The following is a 12,454-nucleotide window of genomic DNA, read 5'->3' as shown; positions in this document are numbered from 1 at the left end:
CCTAGTTTATTGAATGAAATGACAACCTTGATGTCTCTAACCCTAATGACCTAGTGGAGACACTGAGTTGAATGAAGGCCATGGTGACATGACTAAAATGATGATGATGATTTGTTCAATGATGGCACATCCAAATCAGTGATGCCAATGACCGTACATGGAAATCTTGGAGGAGAAGCAACAGACCTAGACACACTAGCTAGTGGCCAAATTTTGTTCAGAAAACCTAGTGACATGATAAAATTTGACTTGAGAATCCTTAAAAAACTTGGTAAAAGAATATTTGATCACTGGTGACAAGCAGAACTGACTCACACTAACACAACCTATGAGATATGTTGAGATCTGTGGGTGGATCGAGTGAATGAGAGTGTGGAGGTCTGTTGTAGATGAGGTTGAGGAGAATCGATCTGGAGGTTAAGGAGAAGGTTGAGGTTAAAGTCTTGTTGTTGATTTTTTTTGCAAGAGGCTTGTTTTTCCAAAGTTGTTGCATGAACGAAGACACGGATATTTGGAGCGCAGATCTCTGGAAGAAAAGACTCAAATATTTGTCAATTTTTGTTACCCATTTGAGGGTTCTAGAGACTGTGAGGAGCTTAGATGGCCTGGATTCAATGTCATCTCCTAGAGTGAGCATCCAATCTAGCACCCCTCTGTGTTTAGCAACCTGGGTTTTGCATTAAATTTTTGTAGAGATTCTGTATGAGGAAGGAGCCAACTAAAGTCATGGTATCTTCCTATGTTCACGAGGCGTCCCTACAATTTTTTGAGCACTGAAGACTCGTGTGGTGAGGAGAGATGATTCTGAAGTTTATTCTCATCTTGAAGAGTCATTTTTCTTGTGCGTGCTGAGATATATCTATTTTTGTATGAAGATTAGTATATATATTTTAAAATCATTTGCACATCTGTCTCTGAAGCTAATCTTCCATCTCCTCATTTGTGGAAAGTGCTAGGAACAATTCCAATAAATGAAAAGCTGAGGCTTCAAAATGAATGCCCTAAGGGTATTCGGATTTTCTACAACAAATTTGTAAGATTTGGTAATCCTCTAGGAGAGGTGTGTTTGGTGTTTCTCTCGCACGCTATAGTGATCACATATTATAAGCACGAGTAGTTGTTTCAGTTGGCTGGAAAAGAGCTAGTTTGAGAGAGCCAATTGGGATGAGTTTTTTATTTTGCTACCGACAACAGTCCTCAAGGAGCGTTTGTGTGTTGAAGTGAATGCAGTGATGGGTCAACAAAGTAGACTAAAACAATATCAAAGAAAACTAAGGAGAAATTATTAAGGGATAGATGCACTATATTGTTTTGTTGAATTTGGTGAAGAGTTTCCTGACGATGTTGATGGACTTATAGTTGATCAAGTCAAGGGTCATGATGCAGATCTAGAATTTGATGAAATTGTTAAGAGGTTAATGTTGGATCTACCCTCTTTTCAGGTACGAATTATGAAAGTTGGGCAACTGAAATGAAAATAATATTATGGAAGGTAAATTTATTGAATTATGTTGAAGGTGCTATCAATTTAAACTATGATAGTGGAGATGCATCAACATTATATCTTATAACATCTGCATTAGATGAAAACATCATGTTCATCATACGACATGAATATGGTAATATTCAAAATGCAAAAGTTTTGTGGGATATTTTAGAAATGAAGTACATTTGGAATGAGGGCAAAGATGATGAAGGTATTGCTCTTGAAAATGATGATTGTATTTTCAATCCCATAATTGGTTGTGAAACTGAACATGTCAACATTGAAGATGCAATGATGGGTGATGAATGTGTGCTTGTAATTGACATTAAAACATGTGATAATGAAGATACAACCATTATTGTAGAATCTATTTTTTTTTATGAAGAAAGCTTCCCTGATGTAGAGACCTACGAAGTCAAATTTGATGAGATCTATGTATCTCATGATGAGTGGATCAATATGACACATGAAAAGAATTTTATTGATGACTTGTTTTTTAGTGAGAAGAAATTCATGTTTGCAACAACAGAATTGAGTAAAAAGGTTGAATGCATGAATCAACAAACTATGTCAGCAGAGAGAGATGGAGAGATGAAAGCTCTCTTGAAGGTGCAAGAAGAAAAGATCCAATATGAATCTAACATGATTTTTAAGTGTTCATATATTGGCATTCAAGAAGAAACAATTGAAAAGTCCCAAGAACCTGTAACATTGAATGTTAGCCTACAATCGAGATCAAGAAAGAGGTGGATAAGAGTTCAAGTGTTCTACCTTTGGGGTAGAAAACGTGAAAAGGAGGAGAAGCTCCATCACTAATGGCAAGAAAAGTGAAGATGGAACTTCACGGACGAATGAAAAAGAATGGACTCTCAAGCAAGAAGAAAAAAAGGAAAGCTCAGTTACCAGTTTTTTTACGTACTATTGTAAGCCTAGCCAAGACTAGACTAGCAGGTGTATGCTATTTTTCCAAGCACCCTTTCTCCATTAAGGGGGAGTGTTAGAATTAATGGAGAAAGTTAGTCTTTTCCTAGATTTGGTTGTTTGTTGTTGTAGGATAGGATTGAGACCCTCTGATTAGGTCTAAGATCCTATTATTTAGGGAGTGGTTCAAACCACCCTATTTATGTGCTAGTTTATATCTAACAAGCTTTTTTGTGAATGAATGTAGAGCGTTCTGCCAGAGGCAGTCTCCAAGTGCAGTCTCTTACCTGAGAGCTGGCCAGTTTGATTAATAAAGTTGGTTCTTCAAGTTTTACCACAAGCTTGGAATTTGATTTTTCTACATAAGATTTTGATACATCCAAAGTGACATGGAAAAAAACGAAACTACAAATTAGATATTTTGCCTATCATAAATTTTAATAATAATTGCCAATAGAGTGTGAGTGAGATAATATGTCTTCCTTAGTTGCAGCATCCAATTTTTGACATTATTTCTGGGTTGATCAACATGACATTATTTCTTAGTCCTATAATTTAAATGAAAAGAAAAAAAAATATAGAAAAAGATTGTAATACTATTTTCTATATATATATATATATATAAATTTTTCAACCGTTATAAAGTGTTGAAAATGTTTCCTATTTATCTTTGTCAAAAATAAAAATTTATTACATATGTATATACATATTTGACAATGGCAATTGAACCCTTTCCATTCATCACCTCCTCCTTAAATGAAAGATGGCACTTGAACCCCTTTCATTCATCATCTCCTCCTTAAGTGAAGTTAGTGGTCTAAGAGGTCAAAAAAATTCAAATAAGATTTTATTACTATAAATTAGATAAGGGGAGATGCGTGTTTCCCTAAAAAGAAATATTATTTTAAAAAACTATTTAATTTTAAAACAACTATTAAATTTGTATGGGAATATTGTTTAACATGTGATGTAAATAATTTATGAGAAATTTGAAACGTATTTTTAAAGTCCATTATCAAGTAGTTATTATTTTCTATTTATCTAATTATGTGAATGGATGAATTTTAACCTAAATGTTAGTAATTCTATTTTTATGTATATGATTGAAAGAGGTATACTTGATAATAGATTGTATTTTTAATAGTTTAGAAAAAATAGTTTCTAGTTTTATATTAATATCTGTATATGTGAAATAAACCATTATAAATAGCTAAACTATATATTAGATTTAATACAATACAAAGATGCAAAGAAATAATTTTTTTAATGACATACTTTTTTACCATATTGAGTGCTTTTACAAATAGACATTTTTAATTATACATTATATTTAATAGATATGCAATATTATAAATTTTATAGTATTTGAATGCATATGAAGTTTTGAAATAAGATAGAATTTTATTTTTCATATATTTAATTTTACATGTTTTTTTTAATTAAAATAGTTTTTTTAGGGTAATTGTCAGGAAATTGAGCTTTTCAATTTTTTTTTGAATTTTATTAAGTAGGGAGGTTTATTTTACAACCTAGTATAATAAGGATGTGTAAGTTTTCCTGTAATTGAAATTTTCAAAAATCTCTTGAACTTTATTTAGTCTCAACACTCATTCTACAACCCAATATGACTGGAATGTGTAAGTAGGAAATTGAGCTTTTCAAAAATCTCTTGAACTTTATTCAACTAGGAGGCTCATTCTACAACCTAGTATGACTGGGATGTGTAATTAGTAAATTGAGATTTTCAAAAATCTCTTGAACTTTACTCAGCTAGGATGCTCATTCTACAACCTAGTATGATTGGGATGTGTAAGTAGGAAATTGAGTTTTTCAAAAATCTCTCGAACTTTATTCGGTTCGGAGGCTCATTCTATAACCCAGTATGACGGGGATGTGTATGTTAAAATCCTTTGAACTTTATTAAACTGGGAGGCTCATTTTACAACCTAGTATGAGCGAGATGTGTAATTTTTTATGTACCGTGAGTTGACACAAACTCCTTTAAAATAAAAATAAGTAAATTATGCTTTAAATAGAAAAATAATGTCATCTATAATAATAATAATAAAAAAAAGAATATGTTGTAAAGTAAAATTGTGAGTAAAATGTTTAAATTTTATATTTTTCAAAAATATTTCAATAGGAGATTTAAACAAACTATTTAAAAATCTATGTTAACTAACTTATGTGGATATCAACTTCATATATATCTATATATCGAAAATAATTTGTTGAAATAATATATTTTAATGTTGTATATAAAAAATATTTAATGTGGGTTATCAATAAAATATTTTAATAAAAATTAATAGTGACCTATACTTAAAAATGTATTAATAATAAAAAACCATTTTAATTTCTGCTATAAAATGACTTAATGTACATGTTATTTAAAATATAATAACAAAATTTAGGAAATTTTGAATTGCGCGACTAGGGTTTTTGTGAGCTTTGCGACCTCCCCTCAGTGCCTCTAGTTCTAGCCTTTGGGGCCCTGCCAACCATGACGGATCCTCTACAGCATCCTGGAGCCTGCTCCTTCAAGGATATGGTCTCTGGTCGGCTACCAGATCAGACTTCATTCTTCACAAAGTTTGCCTCCAGTTCTACCTTCTACATGCCACTAGGAGGAAGCTCTAACAAAGAAGAAATTAGTCATGCACAGTAAAATGAGTTTCCAAAAAGGAATGAAGACACAATGAAAATGTCAACCAAGGATTCTTGGGTAGACAAGAGTAATGTCGTAGACTCACCCTTCCTTGCTAATGTCAATCCTTCAAAATCTCAAGAGCAGCCATAGGATCAGTCAAAAAAGACTAAGACTAACTGTAACGCCAAATCCAAGAAAATCCCAGAACTGGAAATCGTGGACCTTGGGGTAGTTGAATATAGAGAATACATGTAGGAACACATAGTTATATGCAAGTTCATGGGATTATGGCCAATTGAAAGAACCCTGAACTCGTGGATTTAGAGAAAATGGACACCTAAAGGGGAGATAAGACTTCAGTTGGCCTCCAAAGGATTTTTCACAGTCACATTTTACCTCTTAGAATATAGAGAAAAAATCATTGAAGGAGGACCCTATTTCTACAACTGAGTCAGTTTATAGATGAGATTCTAGAGGGAGAAATTCAAACTAGAAAAAGAGGATTTCACTAGGTTTCCAGTCTAGGTACACCTCTACTCCTTACCAACTGATTATTGGGTTCCTTCAGTGTTAAAAGGAAAAGGAGACCAACTAGGGGAGTACATTAAAATGCCTGAAGGCACTAGAATGGGGCACTATGTTTCCTACACCCGAATCTGTGTATCCATAGACATCTCTGGTGCTCTGCCATAAGAAATCAAATTAATATTCTAGGATGAAGTCTCACTACAAAGTATAGACTATAAAAATATACCCTTCCGATGCAGAAAGTGTCATGAGCATGGGCATACTTTCCGAGATTGTCCCAGGAATAAACCCCCCCAAACAACAGAGAAAGCAAATAAAGGAAAATAAAGTGAAGGTTTACCAAAGTCATCTCCAGGAACAAGAATAACAGGAAAAAAGCTATCCCCAAGAAAAACCTATCTAAGGAAGCAAGCCAGAATCAGTTCAATGTACTAAATAGTACCCAAGAGAAAATGGATCCTAACGAAATGATAGGAGATGAAGCAGGAGAGGAAGAAATGAACCCAATATATGGCGAACATGATGAGAGGGGCACAGGTAATACCAATAGAAGAAATGAGTAGGAGCAAGAGGATACGTAAAAGAAGCAAGTAGAAACAGAGGAAACTCCAAAGGAAACATAATAGAGGACGCTCTGTAGTGGGTAGACCTTGCAACAATTCACCAACATTTGCAGAGGAATGGAAACAAAAATGAATAAATGGCATATCAGAACAACATCTACAAAAAATCAAAGGAGCTTATCTCCTCCACGAAGAATTAACACTCAAAACACATTATCCAGCACAAGAAACCACAGCTTCAAAAGGCATATTAGCCAATATACTAGTCAAGGAACTCAACCTCAAAGGCTCAAGCATAAAGTGAGGACAAAAGACCACCAGTCAGCCCCTTCAAAAACTAGGTGCCAAGATAATCAATGAAGGAAAGGTAAAGGCTCTTGCTCTATACCCATCTCCATGTCAATGAATTGCATCTCTTTGAATATTAGGGGACTTAACAGTCCTAGGAAGAAACACATCTTAAAAACCAGAATCATGTCTGATCACCCCGACATCCTTCTTATTCAAGAAACTAAACTTGACTCATCTCACCCTCCTCTCCTTCTCAATTCATGCTTCAAGCCTTACAGCTCCTTGGCTAATACGGCTTCAAGTATGGCGGGGGCTTAATGACTCTTTGGAAAATCTCTAAATTCGACCTTATTTCCTCTCTAGACACTCACCATCCCATAACTGTAATCTTGAGAATCATAGGCACCAATGAGACCATTTTCATAACCAATATTTATGCCCTGCACAAGGTGACAAACCATGTATCAAAATTCTCCAAACCTTATCCAATCTCCTTGACCCTCTGCATTGTCCCCTCAAAATCATAGCTATTGATTTTAATATGATAACTAACTTCTCTGAAAAGAGAGGAGGAATCAAGAAGTTAGATAAACCACCACTAAAAAGCTCAACCTCATTGACATTCCCACTAGCAATGGCTTATTCACATGGCTTAGACTGCTTCCTTCTATCCGAGGCCACTTATCTCACCTCCTGGGAAACGAAGGCGAGAATCTTTCCACAAGCAGACTCTGATCACTGGCCTATCTTTCTCAAGTTTAAAATTTCTAGTGGTCAAAAAAATAAGCCTTTTAAATTCGAGGACTTCAAGTTGGATCCCTAGGATTTCATGGGAAAAAAATGAAACAATGGTGGACTTACTCTCCGATCTGAACTGGAAAAAATATGTATACCTTCCAACAAAAGTTAAAACACATCAAAGAGGAAATAAAAAAATGGAACATAAATACATTTGGCAACATCATCATAGATAAAAAAAACTTGGAACACCAATTGGAATTTATCGAACCAAAAATAATTGAAGAAGGGCTAACCAAGACCAGTAAGAAAGAGGAATAGTGACTACAACAATGTTGGGACGAAAGAGCCATTCAGGAAGAAAAGCCATGGCATAAAAAAATATAGAATAAATTGGCTGAAGTGTGGGCAAAGGAAGACAACATTTTTCCAAAAAAATGATACAACATTGGAGATACAATAGAATTATGGCTCTGAAGAATCAAGAGGGTCATCTCATCCACTCTCAAGAGGAGTCAGAAACATCGCTCATCCACTATTTCAGCTCTCTTCTCAAAGAGCCTAGGAATGATCAGGATCAGGACATCAAAAAGATCATCAAGAATATCCCCAAAATCCTCACATAGGAACATAACAAAATGCTCCTAAGGAAAGTCTCTCTCTAGGAAGTGGAAGATGTGGTCATGGGAATGCAATGGAAAATTTCCAAGTCTGGATGGGTTCACCATTGATTTCTACAAAGCTTGTTGGCCTATCATAAAATTGGATGTTCATTCCGTGGCTGAGGAATCTCGTATTCATAAATATGTCCTTAAAGCCCTTAACTCTACTTTCCGGACTCTGATACCCAAATTTAGGCCCATAACCCTTTGCAATGTTATTTACAAAATCATCTCCAAAGTTCTGGCCAATCGAATTAAAATTATCCTCCCTCTCTACATCTCCCACCAACATTCTGGCTATGTGGAAGGAAGACAAGTCATGGATAGCATTATTCTCTCTCATGAGCTTATTCATTCTCTCAAATCACAAAAAAAACCAAGTATGATGATTCAACTAAACATGTACAAAGCCTTTGACAAAATTAGTTGGAACTATATGAGACAGGTCTTGGATGCCGTTGGGTTTCACAAAGAAAGCATCAAGTGGATCATGGCTATGGTGTCAAGAGCTTTATTCTCCATCCTCTTGAATGTATCATCTTCACAACCCTTCAATCCTTCAAGGGGATCCAATCTCTCCCTTCCTATTTGTTATACTGGTGGAAGGGATAGGACACTTTATCTATGTTGCCTTTCATGAAAATAAGCTCCTTGGTCTCCAGCCCCATGCTTTGTCCCCCCTACAACTCACCAACAATTTGTAGATGATATCCTTCACATGGACCTCCCAACTATCAAAGAGGCTTCCTCTTTCATGTCCATTAACGGGCATCTCTGCTACTTCTAGTACCTCCATTAACCCCCTGAAATCCAAGTTTTTCTTCTTTAACACTCCACTACCCATATGTAGGAACATCGTTAGACTCCTAGCTATTCCCATTAGTACTCTACCCTCCACTTACCTTGGGGTTCCCCTCACAGATAGGCCTCTCTCCCGGGCCACTTGGGAGAACCTGATTAACAAAAGGGAGAAAGGAATTGCCAACTGGACCTTCAGATCTCTCAATTTGGTTGGTCGTCTCATCCTGGTTAAATCCATTCTTTAGGCCATCCTGCTTTACTTGTACTTGGCTCTAGAAACCCCAAAAGTGATTTCCAACAAAATCAGAAACCTTCAAAGGAACTTCTTATGGAGAGGTGCAGAGGTCAAACAGAAATGGGCTCTGGTAGCATGGGAAAAAATCTACAAGCCCAAAAAAGATGGTGGCCTCGGTCTTAGAGACATAGACCTCATGGGAAAGGCCCTGGGAGCCAAAAACTTATGGAGATGATTTGCAAAGCCCAATTCCCCTTGGGAAATCCATTGGAAAGAAAATTACACCCCCTCCTTAATGCAAGAGCAAATCATCAAGCTCAACGGAAGCACTAAAGGTTTTATCATCTGGAATCAAGCTTGGGAGAATAGGGACATCATTCAAAGACATAGCTTCTGGGAAATAGGTAGCGGGAATAAGGCTCTTTTCTAGGAGGATGCCTGGAAACAAAGGCCTGAACTTGATCAACACCACTATCACCAAATCAAGGTTGTAATGCAAAATAGAGGGAAGATCAAAGTCAACCAATATTGGGGAAAAAGTGAAGAAACTAACAGATGGAGAAATTGGATGAAACAAGAGGAATGGACTCCCCATATGAAACCCCAAACTTGGTCGAACCTTTCTTCGGAATTACAAAAAAAACAAATTCTCGACTTTTTTGAGGGTAAGCTCAGATGGTGAAAAAACTCAGCAAGACACTTTATATTAAGAGAAGCCTACAGATACATTGTAAAGCATGATCAACTCCAACCAGATCTGAAGTGGAATGCAATCTGGGACAGGAAGCACTGGCTGAAAATTTATATCTTTTATCTGTTAGTCATGCATATAAAAGCTTTAATGTGGGACAATCTAAGAAGGAAAGGCTTTATTGGCACTTCGAGATGCCCCCTCTGCTAAAAAGAAGAAGAAACCCCCAATCATTTGTTAAATGTCCGCCCTTTCACTTTTGATTTATGGAATTGGATTTCTTTGGTCTTCAAAAGATCTGATTGGGACCCCTCATCTATTCAAAATACCATCACGAACTGGAGAACGATCTTTTTGCCACATCCTCTGGTTAAATGTGCAAGGAATCTAATTCCTTGCCTGATCTGCTAGGCTTTGTGGAAGGAACACAATGCAAGAATCTTTCGTGGCTTCTCCACCTAAGAGGAATTCATTATCTCGAAGATAAAAAGCGCGCTCTTGGAAACTATGACCTCTCTACCCACTCAGACTGTCAAAGCCTCTCCCACCTTCCTCGAAGTGATCATTCCCTCAATGTTGGATCTCCTTCAAAACAATGTCGTGATGGCACTCCCCTCCCGAGGCATGAAAGTAAAAATAACACTTGGCGGTCGCCAGAGCAGGGGATATTCAAGCTCAATTACGATGGCGCAGCCAAAGGGAATCCCTGCCCGACCGGTTTTGGTGGAGTCTTAACAGATTCTAAAGGAGAGATACTCTGGATTTATGAGGGCAATATACGTTTAGCCACAAACAATGCCACAAAACTTCATGTTGTGGAACATGGCATCACCACTATGCGCGACCTAAACCTCAGCCCTCTGATATTTGAAGGAGACTCCACGCTAGCCACCCAAATTGGCAAAAAACTTCAGTAGGGCATTGGCGTGGACAAAATCTAGAAAAATTGGTGCCTAAAAAAATAATACATCTGATCAAGCAGGGAATTGACAGCATGGTGGGCCTCCACTTTCAAGCAACCAGAAGGAAGGGAAATAAACTCGTGGACAAACTGATGAATGAGGGTACAGCTAGTACCCTATGTCTGAAGTCCCGAGCATGGCAAGAATTGGAGGTGGATCTCTGTCAGCAATGCACAATATTGAACGACGAAGACAACAACTCTAACGAACAATAACTGTTTTCTTACCTTTCATCATTACAAGGTCGATTCTCTCCTCAGTTGGAAGGATAGGTGGATGGCGTTGGAGTGCGGTCTCATCCTTGGCTCACCTGATTCTAGAGCCTGTGATGCCACCTGCCCTCTCCCTTGTGTGACTACCGCCTCTTAGTCACATCCTCTCAACTCTGTCATTCCTCCACCGCCCCTCATCAGATCTTTGCATGCTTCCCCTTCCCGCCCCCTCTCCTCCATTCTGGTCTCCCTCCTTCTCCCGGCTTCTATAAATTCACTCCTCTCCCTTCTCCCCGTCATTCAACTCTTTGCCTTTTCCCCTCTTAGTTGGTCCCTTGCTCTTTGGTTCCCCCTGCTATCCAGTTTTTCTGCTTCTATCATGGCCTTGAGGAATTGCTTCACCCCTAGTCCTAGTCAGGGAGGGGCATGCAATTGCATAGCCTCCAACTTGCAGTCCCTACACCTGCCCCCTACCACTCGCATGGAGACATCTTCTAGGTGCGTAGCTCTTTGCTACATAGTGACTATTAATCCGAAAACTCAGCAGCAAATTTTAGACTTAGATGCCCAAGCAAATGTTCTCCGTAGAGAGGTCAATACTAAAAAGGTCGACGCCAAATTTTCTTGGATTTCAGACCCTGCTTTCATCCGGGTGCGTGACAACCTCTACGCGCGTTCTATTGAAACATGGTGGCAAATGAAGACCATAATGGGGCTTGTTATGTAGGAACAAGAGGAGAGCACCAAGGTTATCGAAACAAAGATTGACTGGTTCATGGAGAAGTTTGTAATTTATGTTGAAGCTATCCACCATTGCAGATTCATCACTCGAGATGCTCTGATTTATACTGTCATTAAGAAAAAGTTTTCAGTGAAGGTCCATTCAACTGCTGAAGGATCCTCGAGCATCAAGAAAGACGACAATGGGGCCTCCACAAGTCGTCGGATCACCACCACGCAGTAGGAGGGAAGCTCTCAGGAGACTCCTAGTTGTCTGGATGAGGATCGGGTCACCACCAACCAAGAGTGATGTCGTCAGTTTCCTTCCCTATTTTTCTTCCTTGGTGCATGTTTATCCCCCTTCGCGAAAGGCTTTCTGTCGCAGAGGAAAACCAAATCTGTGTGGTCGGCCACTATAAACCTTCCTTCTCCTTTCTCGGCTTATATACTGTCAATTTTGAGAATGTGTTAAAGGGGGCTCCGCGGTTCCCACTTTTGTACTCAAAACCCGCTTTTGCTATGACCAACACAAGTATTTCGGTTGGGTCTTGTGCTGGGTTCTCTTTCCCACTCAACCCAAATTTTGTAATCTATCAAATTACCAAGTAATATATTTTAATCTTATATATATATATATATATATATATATATATATATCATTTTAAAAAAATTATGTATATATTATGATTTTTTTTTAATGGTTAAAGTTACAATTAAATTTTTATGGATAAATTTAAAAATATAATAAACAATGAAAAAATACACATTGTATTTTGCACACTAAAAGAATTTGCACTTCAAGAAATTTGATCTCTCTCAACTTAGGTTAGATCCATACTTAAAATAAATTTATGCTTATGTACTTTTTAGTGATATAAACAATTTTAACATATGCTATATATGCCACCACTTTAACATATAATGTCAATATTACACTATAATGAAAATTACCATTTTTTCATCAAATTCTTTTTGGTGATATAAAACTAACTAA

Source organism: Pinus tabuliformis, chromosome 1_2 (genome assembly GCF_031772625.1).
Source record: "Pinus tabuliformis cultivar Carrire ecotype Pingquan chromosome 1_2, CPIR1, whole genome shotgun sequence".
NCBI lineage: Eukaryota > Viridiplantae > Streptophyta > Pinopsida > Pinales > Pinaceae > Pinus > Pinus tabuliformis.
Note: the sequence above shows the minus strand (reverse complement) of the source record.